The sequence below is a fragment of the Cricetulus griseus genome, chromosome X (genome assembly GCF_003668045.3).
Source record: "Cricetulus griseus strain 17A/GY chromosome X, alternate assembly CriGri-PICRH-1.0, whole genome shotgun sequence".
Lineage (NCBI taxonomy): Eukaryota > Metazoa > Chordata > Mammalia > Rodentia > Cricetidae > Cricetulus > Cricetulus griseus.
In genome coordinates, this window is record NC_048604.1 from 105859257 (window position 1) to 105874553 (window position 15297).

Below are 15297 nucleotides of genomic sequence, written 5' to 3' on the forward strand. Positions count from 1 at the left end.
CCTCACCCCCCAAATAATCCAGCACTGCATCTCTAACAATTGGACCTTGGCCCAACCCCAACTTGGAGGATAAGATCAACCACATAAGCCACAGGCCCTATCTACACCAATTGGAAAAAAGAGATCCCCTGAATCACAGGCCCCAACTGCACCCACTGGAAGAAGAGATGGTTAGATTAAGGTATAAAAACACATTCAATTACACAAAGAGTAATAGGACACCACCATATATTAGGGATTTTACACCTTCAAGATATGAACATCCCAACACAGATGAAGGAGAAGAAAACGACCTTTAAAATTTTTTATGTGGATGATAGATGTTCTTAAAGAGGTAATGAGAAAATCCCTTAAAGAATAGGAAGAAAAGACAAACAGCTTAAAGATACAGAAAAGAGAATTTATTTGTTTATTTCGATCAAAGTGTTGCAGACACTGGGAGAAAGGAGTGTGTACAAAAGAGGAGAGGAAGTTTGGGGAATGGGAAGCTAAATCAAATTTCCTGGGCTATGTGCCAGTCTTCAGTTTCTGGAGATGTTTGTCCAGAGTAGGCACTTTTACCTTTAGAAATAAGGTGCCCCAAATGTCAGAATACAGGTGATAGTGGATAACTGAGTTAGGCAACTACAGTGATGAGGAAGGTACTGGAATATCTACACAGGGCCTTGGTCAGGGACTGGCAGAGTTTGCTCCAGCTTTATTAAACTATTATGCATACGTGGTACAATGAACTAAAAGCTACCACTGAGGACTTGGATATGACCAATATTAACTGGTATCTCAAGAAAACATTTATGGGCAACCCTGGCCATAAACAAAGGCCAATTTCTCAGACAGCTCTGCTTCCAATTTGGAGTGTTACTAGGGCAATCAGTGGCTAATATTCGTAAAATACCCACAGTAACTCATGCATCTAAATGACAATTCTCCATACCCTCTGCATTGAGAACCAGGGCAACAGGTTATGTATCCACACCTAAGCCAAGAGGCATTGCTTAATATTCAGGAATAAGGCCAGGAACACAAAAGTGAAGATCTTGATTTATCCGTAACTACTAAGCTATTTATATTTGTGATGCTTGAGCGACTTTCTTAATAGAAGCCTGGATGTGGTTTTTACAAAATACAGACAACTATGCTTTATGTCTTCAAGTACTCCAGCTACACTCCCCCAACTGCCACTTTCTCCAATACCTTTCCATCTCAGCCCATTCTTCTTCACCATTATCTTCTTTCTGAAACGCTTCCTTATTACCACAGTCAGTGTTAGATACAGATCATCACTACCAATATTTCCAAACCTGACCAAACAAATTAAAGGGTTGTTAGAGTACTGTAGTTCTATAATGGAATAATTTTATGGTCCACCATGGGAGCCTAAAATATAACACAATGCTCACATCGAAAAGGGAAAGTGTAATGATATCTCTTTCTGCCAGCTGTCTGGGTTCTGCTGCCAATTTAGGGCTCCAAATAAAACACAGAGAATAATATTAGTTACAATGCTGCTGGCCAATGACTAGGATTTCTTATCTGCTGGCTCTGTCTTAAGTATCAACCACAACCATTAATCTATATATTTTATAAAAGGCTTGTCTTATCAAGGATGCCAGCGACATGTGTCCTCTTTTGCTGGGATCACCTTTCGACTCTGCTTTACTACATTTCCCAGAATTATTCATGACTCCTAGTCACACCTATCTTGCTTCCCTATTCACCAACTGTGTTTTATTTATCAACCAATAAGACAAGCATATACACAGAAGGATTGTCCTATCATCTCCTCTTTTCTGTCTAAAAGAAGGGTTTGACATTCACATAGTAAAATACATAACAAAACAGTTATCAAGTAAAAACTATAGTGGCGATATATTGTCCATTAACATTTAGCAAGATTTAAAGAAAATATTCTATCATCTATCCTATCTTTGTGAGTCTAAGGTCTAATATGTAGCTTATCTTTTATAATAACTAAAGAAAACTATAACCATAACTATCTGTCTTCAACTCCATCGATGACCAAAGAAGGATAATATATAAACTCTGTATCTGACAGAGATATTTTGCTGCCTGGGTAGTCACCTGAAGTTCCTCTGTAACATTGGGGAATCCATCTTTGGTATATAGGTCACAGTGTGTCTGGCAGACTTCTCCATGAAGCAGGAACCCTTCATGTCTGTCTTGTTTTGCAAGTTCAGCAGTCATTTTCCTGTGGGTCCTGTATGTCTAGTTTATCCAACAGCCCATGCAAGAGCAATGTCATGCCCAAATGGCTAATCTTGCCATGTTGAAGGCAAACTCCATATTGAGTGTCTTCATTGCCCATCCTCCTTTTTTATGTAATTGGTGTGCTAGGAGCAATTGTCCCACTGTCATGAGAAACCCTAAATCCTTTAAATGCCATATATTCTGTGAGTCTTTGAGGGGTTTGACGAATATCTATTCATCTCAAATACATCTCTGAATATCTAGAAAACCTAACTAACCTAACTGTAACTTTTGACTATTATACCTGACTATATACAATCTGTATTTAATTATGCATTACATTTTAAAATATCTGTGTAAACACAATACCTAAACAAGAGGAGAAATATACATATCAAAAAATTAATCTTAAATTTGTATCAAAAAATGAAAATCAATACCTATATAAAGTACTAATTCCTATATCCTATTCCCCCCTTTCCTTTAAAAAGATATGGACTGTAATCATTATCAGTTATAACCAACCCCATTTAAGTGAAAACAAACATTTATAAATAATACTTGGGAATTTTGGCATCATTCATTCCAAACTACTTCCTCCTTGTTAGGGGTGATGTCCATACCATGGGGATCATGATAAAACACAGAAACCTGGCCAGGTCCTTGTTTTTGTAGTCTGTAAGGCTGTATCGTCCCACCTGTTTTAGATGTTGGATCACATGGGACACTGTTTCAGGGGGTCTTGCTCAATCAAACCATGTTAGTCTGAAAGGAATCCATAGCTTTACAATTTCTGTGGAAAAATAAGCAAAAATTCTTTTCCCAAGGAACTTGCTCTTATAATTGTATTTAAAAGTCAAAGTTTTTAATATATATCAATTGGATTAATTTAGCAGCACCTATAATCAAATGTATTTAAGCAGCACTAGTTCTTTCCTCAGCAATCAAACAATTTAAAGACAACAGTATAACATATAGTATCCAGACTCCGAGGATTTTCCATCTTTACCTGTCTTATTTATTTATTTATTTATTTATTTACTTATTTATTTATATCTCTACTTATTTTGCTTTTATTTTTTTCCTTTTATGAGACAGGTTTTCTCTGTGTAACTTTGGCTGCTGTTGAACTCACTCTGTAGACCAGGCTGGCCTTGAAATTACAAAGATATGCTTGCCTCTGCCTCATGAGTGCTGGGATTAAAGGCATGTGCCACCACTGCCCGGTTCCTCTTTCTTTCTTTCTTTCTTTCTTTCTTTCTTTCTTTCTTTCTATTACTTTATTCTGTTTCTTTTCTCTCACAAGCCTACATATATTTTTAAACACATTGTAAACCTTGAGAGGTTTTACTTATTCCCTCTGAATCTGTCTTTAATGTATAACTTTATCTTTTTATGGGCACAAGCCTTTTATTTCTTAATCAACATTGCTAAAACAAAAGCCTTGACTGTTTTAGCTGCTGTCTTTCCAAGATGGCGAGGTGGGGTACGTTTACCACCAGCAATGATACCTGTGCTCACTGCTGTGGTCTATGCTGCCATCAAGGAACATGCTGCCAGCTTGGAGATGTGGTCACTGCCACTGCCAGCTGCTCATACACACCATTTAATTGTGATTAGGGCCTTTTAAAAGATCCCTGCACTTTTTTTCTGCTTATTCTGAGTCAGGAAATTTCCCTTAAGGAAGCCGATTGAGTCTCTGCTTGTCTCAGGCAAAACAGTGACCACCGAAGAAAATGGTGCTACTAAGAATTCGTGCATGTCTCTGTTCTTTTGCTTCTAAAATACCTTTTTAAACTTTTGTGTAGTTTTTATGTGGAAGTTCATAAAACCACATGGAGCCGTTTGTAATGATGACACATTCTGTCAGCTGCCACTTTAGGGCCCCAAATAACACACAGAGATTAATATTAGTTACAATCCTGATGGCCAATGACTAGGATTTCTGATCTGCTAGCTCTGTCTTAAGTATCAACCATAACCATTAATCTATATATTTAATAAAGTTGTATCGAGAACACCATTGTCATGCGTCCTCCCTTGCTGGGATCACATGGCAACTCTCCTCTTTACTACATTTCCCAGAATCCTCCTTGACTCCTAGCTTTACCTATCCTGCTTCCCTATTGGCCAACTGTGCTTTCTTTACCAACCAATAAGATAAACATATACACAGAAGGACTTACCCCATTGGGAAAGGATAGACATCAGTGATGCATTGTGTGCAATCTAACTCAAGGCTCACATTGAATTAATCAGGAGATGCCAATTAGGAGATGCCAACTGTTGTCCTAAGCATTGTCAGCAAGATGAGACTTTCTTCTTAAAATGTTAAACATCTTTCCATATCATACCTATTATTTCTGCCTTTGATTATTTCTTCATTGTCTCTATACCCAACTTAATTTCCAGTACAGATGTGTCTTCCATATTCGGGAACTATTTTTCTGGAAAGAATTCATTTATTTTTGTTTTACTCAATTAGGCAAATATTAGTCATGTCTATACTGATGCCATCAGAGTGCCACATATAAGATAGCTATGATTAACTTAAGTGAATCAACCAGTAATGCTCAAACTAAAATTAAAGTGGTGCTTTTAGCAAATTCTTTGGGTGCCACACTGGAGTCCCTGTGATTCTTCGGATTCCTTTTATTTATTATTCCTTTTTTTACTAGTTCAAATTAGGAACAAGCTTGTTTCACATGTCAATCCCTTCTCCCTCTCCCTCTCCCTCTCCTCACCCTTGCCCCTCCTACACACCCTGACCTACCCCCAACACCATTTACCCTCCACTCCCCAGGCAGGGTAGGGCCCTCAACGGGGCCTCTGCAAAGTCCACCACATCATCCTGGGCTGGGCCTAGGCACTTCCCCATGTGTCCACGCCAAGAGTGCATCCCTCAACATGGGATGGGCCATCAAAATATCTTCTTACACCAGGGAAAAATACTAATCCACTACCAGTGGCCTCCTAGAGTGCAGAGGCCTCCTCATTGACATCCATGTTCAGGGGTCTGGATCAGTCCTGTACTTGCCTCCCAGACAGCATCTGGGGTCAATTTGTTCCCCCTTGTTCAGGCCAGCTGTTTCTTTTGGTTTCTCCAACCTGGTACCAACCACTTCGATCTTCATTCCTCCCTCTCTGCAACTAAGTTCCAGAGTTTAGTTCAGTGTGTATCTGTGGATGTCTGCTCTGCTTCCATCAGCCACTGGATGAGGGCTCTAGGATGGCATAAAAAGTAGTCATCAATCTCATTTTACAGGAAGGGCGTTGAGGCTGTTTAGGTTATCCTCTCCACCATTGCCTGGATTGTCAGTTCATGCCATGTTTGTAGATCTCTAGAAGTCTCCCTACTGCCAGATCGCTCCTCGGACCTATAATGGCTCCCTCTAATATGGTATCTCTCATCTTGCTCTCCTCTATTCTTCCCCCAACTCAGTATTTCTGCTCCTCCATTTCCTGTTCACCTCTCCTCTTCTGCTTTCATTCTGGCAGATCCCCCTCCCCTACCCTCATGATCCCAATGGGTTTAGGAGTTCCTGCCACTTCCCAATCCTGGGGTCCATGCATTTATCCCCTAGAGTATATCATGTTTCCTAATTTCTTTGGTGAAGAGGATTATAAGATGCTAATCCTTTGCTCTATGTCTAAAATTCCTATATCAGTGAGTACATACCATGTTTGTCTTTTTGTGACTGGGTTACCTCACTCAGGATGGTTTCTACTAGTTCCATCCGTATGTCTGTGAATTTCAAGATTCCATTGCTTTTTTCATTGAATAAATGTACCACATTTTCTCTTTCCATTCTTCAGTTGAGGGGCATCTAGGTTGCTTCCAGGTTCTGGCTATTACAAACAATGCTGCTATGAAAATGGTTGAACATATGTCCTTATTGTATGAAAGTGCATTATTTGGGTGTATACCCAAGAGAGGAATTGCTGGATCTTGAGGTAGACTGATTCGTATTTTTCGGAGCAACTGCCATACTGATTTCCAGAATGGTCTTATAAGTTTGCACTCTCATCAGCAATGGAGGAGTGTTCCTTTTTCTCCACATCCTCTCCAGCATGGACTGTCATTGGTAATTTTGATTTTAGCCATTATGACAGGTGTGAGGTGGTATCTCAGAGTTGTTTTGAGTTGCTTTTCTCTGATGGCCAAGGATTTTGAGCACTTTCTTAAGTGTCTTTCAGCCATTTCATATTCCTCTGTTGAGAATTCTCTATTTAGTTCTGCACCCTACTTTTTAATTTCATTGTTTGGTGTTTTGGTGGCTAACCTCTTGAGTTCATTGTATATTTTTGAAATCAGCACTCTGTTCGATGTGGGGTTGGTGAAGATCTTTTCCCATTCTGTGGGCTATCACTTTGTCTTACCTACTATGTCCTTTGCCTTACAGAATCTTCTCGGTTTCAGGAGGTCCCATTTATTAATTGAAGATCTCAATTTCTGTGCTCCTATTGTAATATTCAGGAAGCGGTCTCCTGTGCCTATTTGTTCAAGGTATCTCCCACTTTCTCTTCTAGAAAATTGAGTGTGGCTGGATTTATGGTGAGGTCTTTGATCCATTTGCACTTATGTTTTGTGCATGGTGACAGATATAGATCTATCTGCAATCTTCCTCATGTCCAAATCCAGTTGTGCCAGCACCATTTGTTGAAGATGCTATCTTTCTTCCATTGTATAGATTTAGCATCTTTGTCAAAAATAAGGTGTTCATAGGTGTGTGGGTTAACATCAGGGTTTTCAAATTCGATTCCATTGGGCTATCTGTCTATTTTAGGGCCAATACCAAGCAGTTTTCAGAACTATGGCTCTATAGTAGAGTTTGAAATCCGGGATGGTCATGCCACCAAAAGAGCCTTTATTGTACAGAGTTGTTTTGGCTATCTTGGGTCTTTTGTTTTTTCATATAAAGTTGGGTATTGTTCTGTCAAGGTCTGTGAAGAACTGTGTTGGGATTTTGATGAGGATTGCATTGACTCTGTAGATTATTTTGGCAAGACTGCCATTTTTACTATGTTGATTCTACGTATCCAAGAGCATGGGAGATCTATCCATTTTCTGGTATCTTCTTTAATTTCTTTCTTTATGGACTCAAAGTTCTTACTGTACAGGTCTTTGACTTTTTGGTTACTGTTACCCCAACACATTTTATTTTGATTGTGGATATTGTGAAGGGTGATGTTTCTCTGATTTCTTTCTCATTGCATTTATCATCTGTATAAAGTAGGGCTACTGATTTTTTTGAGTTAATTTTGTATCCTGCTACTTTCGTGAAGGTGTTTCTCAGCTGTAGGAGTTCCCTGGTAGAGTTTTACAGGGTCACTTATATAGACTATCATATCATCTGCAATCAGTGAAAGTTTGACCTCTTCCTTTCCAATTTGTATCCCTTTGATTTCCTTTTGTTTTCTTATTGATCTAGCTAGAACTTCAAGTAAAATTTTGAAGAGATATGGAGAGAATGGACATCCTGACTTGTTCCTGATTATAGATGAATTGGATTGAGTTTCTCTCCATTTATTTTGATGTTGGCTGTTGGTTTGGTGTATATTGCTTTTAGGATGTTTAGATATGTTCCTGGTATTCCTGTTCTCTCCAAGATCTTTATCATGAAGTGGTGTTGGAATTTGTCAATGGCGTTTTCAGCGTCTAGAGAGATGATCATGTTGTTTTTCTTTTTCAGTTTGTTAATATGGTGGATTACATTAATGGATTTTCATATGTTGAACCATCCTTGAATCCCTGGGATGAAGCCTACTTGATCAGAGTGGATGATTTTTCTGATGTGTTCTTGGATTTGATTCACCAATGTTCTGTTGAGTATTTTTGCATCTATGTTCATGAGGGATATTGGTCTGTAGTTCTCTTTCTTAGTTGTATCTTTGTGTGCCTTGGGTATTAAAGTGATTCTAGCTTCATAAAAAGAATATCCCTTCTGCTTGGCAATATTCCTTGGCAATATCCCTTCTGCTTATATTGTGTATAACAACTTGTGCAGTACTGGTATTATCTCTTGATGAATTTCTGGTAGAATTCTGCAGTGAAGCCATCTGACCCTGGGCTTTTTTTGGTTGGAAGGCTTTTTATGACTGCTTCTATTTCATTCAGTGTTATAGGATGATTTAAACAGCTTATCTGTTCTTTGTTTAATTTTGGTAAGTGGTATCTATACAGAAAACTGTCCATTTCTTTTAGATTTTCGAATGTTATGGAGTACAGGTTTTCAAAGTATGACCTGATGATTCTCTGGATTTCCTCATGTCCATAGTTATATCCCCCTTTTTGTTTCTGATTTTGTTAATTAGCATGTTCTCTCTCTGCCTTTTGGTTAGTTTGGATAGAGGTTTGTCTATCTTGTTGATCTTCTCAAAGAACCAACTGTTTGTTTCATTGATTCTTTGTAATGTTTTCCTACTTTCTACTTTATTGATTTCAGCCCTCAGTTTGATTATTTCCTGGTGTCTACTCCGAGGTGAGTATGTTTCTTTTTGCTCTAAATCTTTCAATTTTTCTGTCCATTCTCTCATGAGACTATTCTCCAGTTTCTTCATATGAGCACTTAGAGCTATGATCTTTCCTCTTAGCACTGCTTTCAAAGTGTCCCATAAGTTTGGGTATGTTGTGTCTACATTCTAATTAAATTCTAGGAAGCCTTTAATTTCTTTTTTATTTCTTCCTCAACCCAGTAATGGTGAGATTGGGTGTTATTCAATTTCCATGAGTTGGTAGGTTTTCTGAAATTTGTATTGCTGTTGAATTCTAGCTTTAAAGCATGATGATCTGATAAGAAACAGGGGGTTATTTCAATTCTTTTGTATCTGTGGAGGTTTGCTTTGTTGCCAACTATGTGGTCAATTTTAGAGAAGGTGCCATGTGGTGCTGAGAGGAAGGTATATTCTTTTGTGTTTGGATGGAATGTTCTATAGATATCTGTTAAACCCTGTTGGGTCATAACTTCTGTTAGATCCTTTGTTTCTTTGTTAAGTTTCTGTCTGCTGGTCCTGTCTAGTGGTGAAAGTGGTATGTTGAAGTTTCCTACTATAAGTGTGTATGTGGTTTCATGTGTGGTTTGAGCTTTAGTAATGCTTCTTTTACAAATGTGGGTGCATTCGTATTTGGAGCATAGATGTTCAGGATTGAGACTTCATCTTGAAGGACTTTTCCTGTGATGAGTATGAACTGCCATTCTTCATCTCTTTTGATTAATTTTAGTTTGAAGGCTAATTTGTTAGATATTAGGATTGCTACATCAGCTTGTTTCTTGTACCCATTTAATTGGAAAATCTTTTCCCAACCCTTTTCTCTGAGGTAACGCCTGTCTTTGAAGTTGAGGTGTGTTTCTTGTATACAGCAGAAGGATGGATACTGTCTTCATATCCAGTCTCTTAGCCTGTGTCTTTTTATGGGCAGGTTAAGACCATTGACATTTAGGGATATTAATGTCCATTGATTGTTTGTTCTTGCTTGTTTCGGATTTATTGTTGGTGGTGTCATTGTGTGTGGATTTCACCCTCCTGTTTCTTTTCCTGTTTGGTAGAATTGGATTATCATTTGCCTATATTTTTGTGAGTGTAGTTATCGTTGGGTTGGAGTTTTCCTTCCAGAACCTTCTGTAGTGCTGGATTTGTGGATATGTATTGTTTAAATCTGTTTTTGTTATGGAATATCTTGTTTTCTCCATCTATAGAGATTGAACGTTTTGCTGGGTACAGTAGTCTGGGTTGACATCCATGCTCCCTTAGTGCTTGTAGGGTATCTATCCAAGACCTTCTGGCTTTCAGAGTTTCCATTAAGAATTCGGGTGAGATTCTGATTGGTTTGCCTTCATATGTTACTTGGCCTTTTTCCTTTGCTGCTCTTAATATTTTCTCTTTATTCTGTAGATTTGGTTTTTGATTATTATGTGTCAGGGGGACTTCTTTTTGTGGTCCAATCTGTTTGGTGTCCTGTAAGCTTCTTGTACTTTCATAGGCATATCTTTCTTTAGGTTGGGGAAGTTTTCTTCTATGATTTTGTTGAATATGTTTTCTGTACCTTTGAGCAGTGTTTCTTCACCTTCTTCTACACCTATTATTCTTAGGTTTGGTCTTTTCACGGTGTCCCATATTTCCTGGATATTTTGTGTTAGGGATTTGTTGGACTTGAGGTTTTCTTTGGTTGATGAATGTATATCCTTTAGTGAATCTTCAATAGCTGAGATTCTCTCTTCCATCTCTTGAATTCTATTGGTTATACTCACATCTTTAGTTCCTGATCATTTATACAGCCTTTCTATTTCCAGCATCGCCTCATTCTGTGTTTTGTTTATTGTGTCTATTTCAGCTTTCACGCTTTGAACTGTTTCGAGAACTTCCTTCACTTGTTTGGATTTTTTTCTTGGGTTTCTTTAGATTCTTTAAGAGATTTGTTTATTTCTTGAATTTTTTGGTTTGTCTTGTCCTCCATTTCGTGTAATTTTTTGTTTGCTTTTTCTTCTATTTCTTTAAGGGATTTTCTTATTTCCTCTTTAAAGGACTCTATCATCTTCCTAAGATAACTTTTGAGGTCCGTCTCTTCTTCATGCTCTGTGTTTGGCTTTTCAGAATCTTGCTGTTGTGGAGTCCCTGGATTCTGGTGGTGTCATATTGGTTTTTCTGTTGTTGAGTGTGTTCTTACTCTGTCTTCTTCCCATTCCTTCTTCCATTGAGTGAAGGTGGCTCAGCTTCTGGCAGCAGCGGGATCGCAGAGGGTGGTGTGTGGACAAGGATGGGGTGTGTCCAGACTCTGGGTGAACCTTCCTGAGGCTCATGCACCCGCTGAGGTTAGGACACTGCTGCAGGACAGAGGGCAGTGTGTTGACAGCTGTGAGGTGTGTCTGGACTCAGGGTGGACCTTCCCAGACTGGGGAATTCCACTCTTGTCTGGGTGGGGTCTGGGAGAAGTGAGCAGTTGTTGATGGAGGAGGTTGGGTGACAGGCAGAACAGCACCCAGACTCACCTGTGGCTAGGGCACCGGCCGCAGGACAGAGGGCAGGGTGTAGAGAGTGGTGAGGTGTGTCCAGACTCAGGGTCGGCCTTTCCAGACTGGGGAGGTCCACTCTTGTCCAGGTGGGGTCAGGAAGAAGTGAGCAGGGGTTGATGGAGGAGGTTGGGAAACAGCAGTGCCCAGACTCAACTGAGGCTAGGGCACCGCCTCATGACAGAGGGCCTATTCTGGAAACTTTAAGGGGGCTCAATTAGAGACAACTAGACCCTTCCTGATGTAAAATACTCCATTTTAAGGGTAAGAATAAACTTCATATACAAATCCATATCTCTATAGGAATGGGGGAAGTTTCAGACAACCCAAATAACTGTGGATACAGGGTTTTAAGATGAGGTTACCCCAAGAGAGAATTTTAGGTGAGACATTGGTACAGGTGATAACTCTGTCAGCTCAATCCTGCTATATCACAGGTGCAGACTGCAAGCATACATAGGCTTATATACCCTGTACAAAAGAGATTCTGACATATTATGATTAAAATAGTTCAACTCCTCTAGCATTGTAGAAGGAAAGAAAAGTGGTCTCCCTCTTATCAGTACCTCTTCCCTATGTCTGATCCTAAAGATAAGATTCATTTGGACAACTTTAGATGGTTAAGTCTTTAAAAAAAAGATTTTTTTATTTATTATGTATACAGTCTTCTGCCGGCTTGCCAGCAGGGGGCACCAGATCTCATTCAACATGGTTGTGAGCCACCATGTGGTTGCTGGGAATTGAACTCAGGATCTCTGGAAGAACTGTCAGTGCTCTTAAACTCTGAGTCATCTCTCCAGCCAGATAATTAAGTCTTAAGGAAGAAATATGTTTATAGTGCAGCCAGTTGTCACCAGAATCAACAGCCAGTTTCCTGTTCAGAATATATGATAGAGATCAGATTTTTCCAGAATCAAATGTCGTAGGAGTTAGAAAATTTTGGTGAATTGTCAGATGCTGTTTAATTTCAGTGAGAATGTGGCTATTGAGATGGGAAGTGGCCATTCCATTATAGATCCAAGATCAATGTGCTCCAGCAAACTGTTTATCTGAGCTTCTTTTAAACTGCCTGCTAGTGCAAACCACCCCCAGCAGTAGACTGCTTAGCTTAGCTTAGCTTCTGTTAAAATGTCAGCTTGTGCAAACCTTCCTCTCCAGCTAGGTGCTTATTTTAGAGTTTTTTATACTGTCTGCATGAGTAAATCTTAATTCCCACCTAACTGTTTATTGCAGTTAATGTGAAACTGTCTGCTTGTTCAAACCTTCACCCCAGCCAATTGCTTTTCTTAGCTTCTGTTAAAATGACTTCTTTTGCAGACAACCCTGCAGCTAACTGCTTATCTTAGGGTCTGTTAAACTGAGTGCTTTCATAGAACATCTCTACCAGACTCCAGCTGTTTATCTTACTTAGTGTTGAACTGTTTGCTTGTGTAAAACCTGTCCTATGCATCTACCCAGCAAGATAACAGGATATAAACCTCAAAAGCCACCTACCACTCACATTCAGAGTTATGCTTAAGTCTCAAATGCCTGAGTGTAGCCCCAGAAAACTGGAATGAATACTTCTACTTTCAATTTTCTATAAACTGTGTTGGAGTGGTCATCTCTCCACAAGAACTCTCCACACAATAACTACACTGATAGGAAACAGTTGAGGAACCTAGCCACCTGTTTGTGTGTAAGCCAAATTCTGTACCAGAAGCACTTCTTTGAAACAGTTTTCTTTGGGAAATTTTTCAATTTTTATTAAAATTATCATATGAAGCAATGAAATGCTGTATGCCTTTGTTGTAATTCCAACAATACTAACAAAGATGTTTCTTTAAGCTTAATATGTACTTACAATAAATTTCTTCTTTAGGAACTTGGCAATTGTGATTTCTTCCATCTTCCAATACTTGTGACTCACTCTTGTCAATTCAAGAGATATTCTGGAAGCCAGATTTTGGATATTATTATTTCTACATGAGGTGCCATTGAAAATAAAGCCTTTATCAAGAGGATTTTTCAAGAATTCTTTGCCTATGAAACACACCTCAATCTGCATTCTCTAAGCAGAGAGCAGAGATGAGGTACTCAACATGTCTGTAGGCAGTGGGCCCCAAGATGCTCTGTATTCTGTTCCCATGAGATGTCCTCCAGGCTCAGATAGAAGAAGCTCTGGTGAAGGTCAGGCTTTGTGTCACCAAGAAGGTGCTGCTTGAATTCCCACATTGTGCACACTACCTTTCTTAGCAGTTTCTGGGGCAGCCTTAGCACCTCATCTTCTGCATATCTGGAGGCAGAAGCCATATAGTAGTATCTCTTCACTTATGCTGAGGACCAAGAAAAGCTCAGCCAGCATTTTACTCAAAAGTTACCTTCTAACAAATGAATGGATTGTCAACACAGAATGACAAAAATAATCTTCTGCTTTTTATGTATTTGATAAACTCAAGATACCATCATCTTGTTGAGATGTGCAAGGAAATATTTTAGGTTTTTTAATATTTAAATTAGAAATAATCGTATTTTACTTATCAGTCACAGTCCCATCTCCATCCCATCCTCCCATGTCCCCTACTGATCTCCAATTCTATCCCTTTTCTGCTCCCCCTGGAGGGTGAGTCCTTCCATAGGGGATCAACAAAGTCTGTCATGTTGTTTGGGGCAAGGCATAGGCCGTCCTTCATGTGTCTAGGATGAGAAAGTAGTGGAAGAAATTTTTTTGTTTTTTAATTTATTTTTTACAAAATTATAATTTCAAATATCAATCCCTTCTCCCACTCCCCCCTCCCTGCACCTCCGTACCCGCCCCCTTCCAACTCTGCTCCCCATGGAGGGTAAGGCCTTCCCTGGGGGTTCCCCAAATTCCACAACATTGTCCTGAACCAGGCCTAGGACCTTCCCCATGTGTCCAGGCTCAGAGAACATCCCTTCACATGGGATGGGCTCTCAAAGTCCCTTCTTACACCAGGGAAAAATACTGATCCACTACCAGAGGCCCCATAGGGTGCCTAAGCATCCTTGTTGACATCCACATTCAGGGGTCTGGATCAGTCCCGTGAGAGCCTCCCAGACAGCAGTCCATGTGCTCCCCCTTGTTCGGGTGAGCTGTTTCTGTGGGATTCACCAGCCTGGTCCCAACCCCCTTAATCTTCATTTCTCCCTCTCTGCAACTGCGTTCCAGAATTCAGTTCAGTGTATATCTCTGGGTGTCTGCCTCTGCATCCATCAGCCACTGGATACGGGCACAAGGATGGCATATAAAGTAGTCATCAGTCTCCTTATAGAGGAAGGGCATTTAGGGTAGCCTCTCTACCATTGCCTAAATTGTCAGTTTGTGCCATCCTTGTAGGTCACAGGAAATGTCCCTAGTGCCAGATCTCACCTCGGACCTATAATGGCTCCCTCTAAAATGATCTCTCTCATCCTGCTTTCCTCTATTCTTCCCCCATCTCAATATTTCTGCTCCTCCATTTCCTCCTCTCCTCTCCTCTCCTCTCCTCTTCTCCTCTCTGGTGTTATATTCAAGAAGGGGTCTCCTCTACCAATTCCTCCAAGGGTATTCCTAATTTCTCTTATAATAAGTTCAGTGTGGCTGGGTTTATGTTGAGATCTTTGATCCATTTGGACTTAAGTTTTGTGCATGCTGATAGACGTGCATCTATCTGCAGTTTTCTATGTGCCAGCAACCAGTATGCCAGCACCATTTGTTGAAGATGCTATCTTTTTTCCATTGTATACATTTAGCATCTTTGTCAAAAATTAGTTGTTCATAGGGGTGTGGGTTAATATCTGGATTTTTCAATTCAATTCCTTTGTTCTGTCTTTCTTTGTGCCAATACAAAGCTGTTTTCAGGACTATGTCTTTATAATAGAGCTTGAAGTTAGGGATGGTGACGCCTACTGAGGTTCCTTTTTTTTCAGGGTTGTTTTGGCTATCCTGGGTATTTTTGTTTTTCCATATAAAGTTGAGTATTGTTCGTTCAAGGTCTGTGAAGAACTTTGTTGTGATTTTGATGAGGATTGTGTTAAATCTATAGATTGCTATTGGCAAGATTGCCATTTTTACTATGTTGATTCTACCTACCCAACAGCA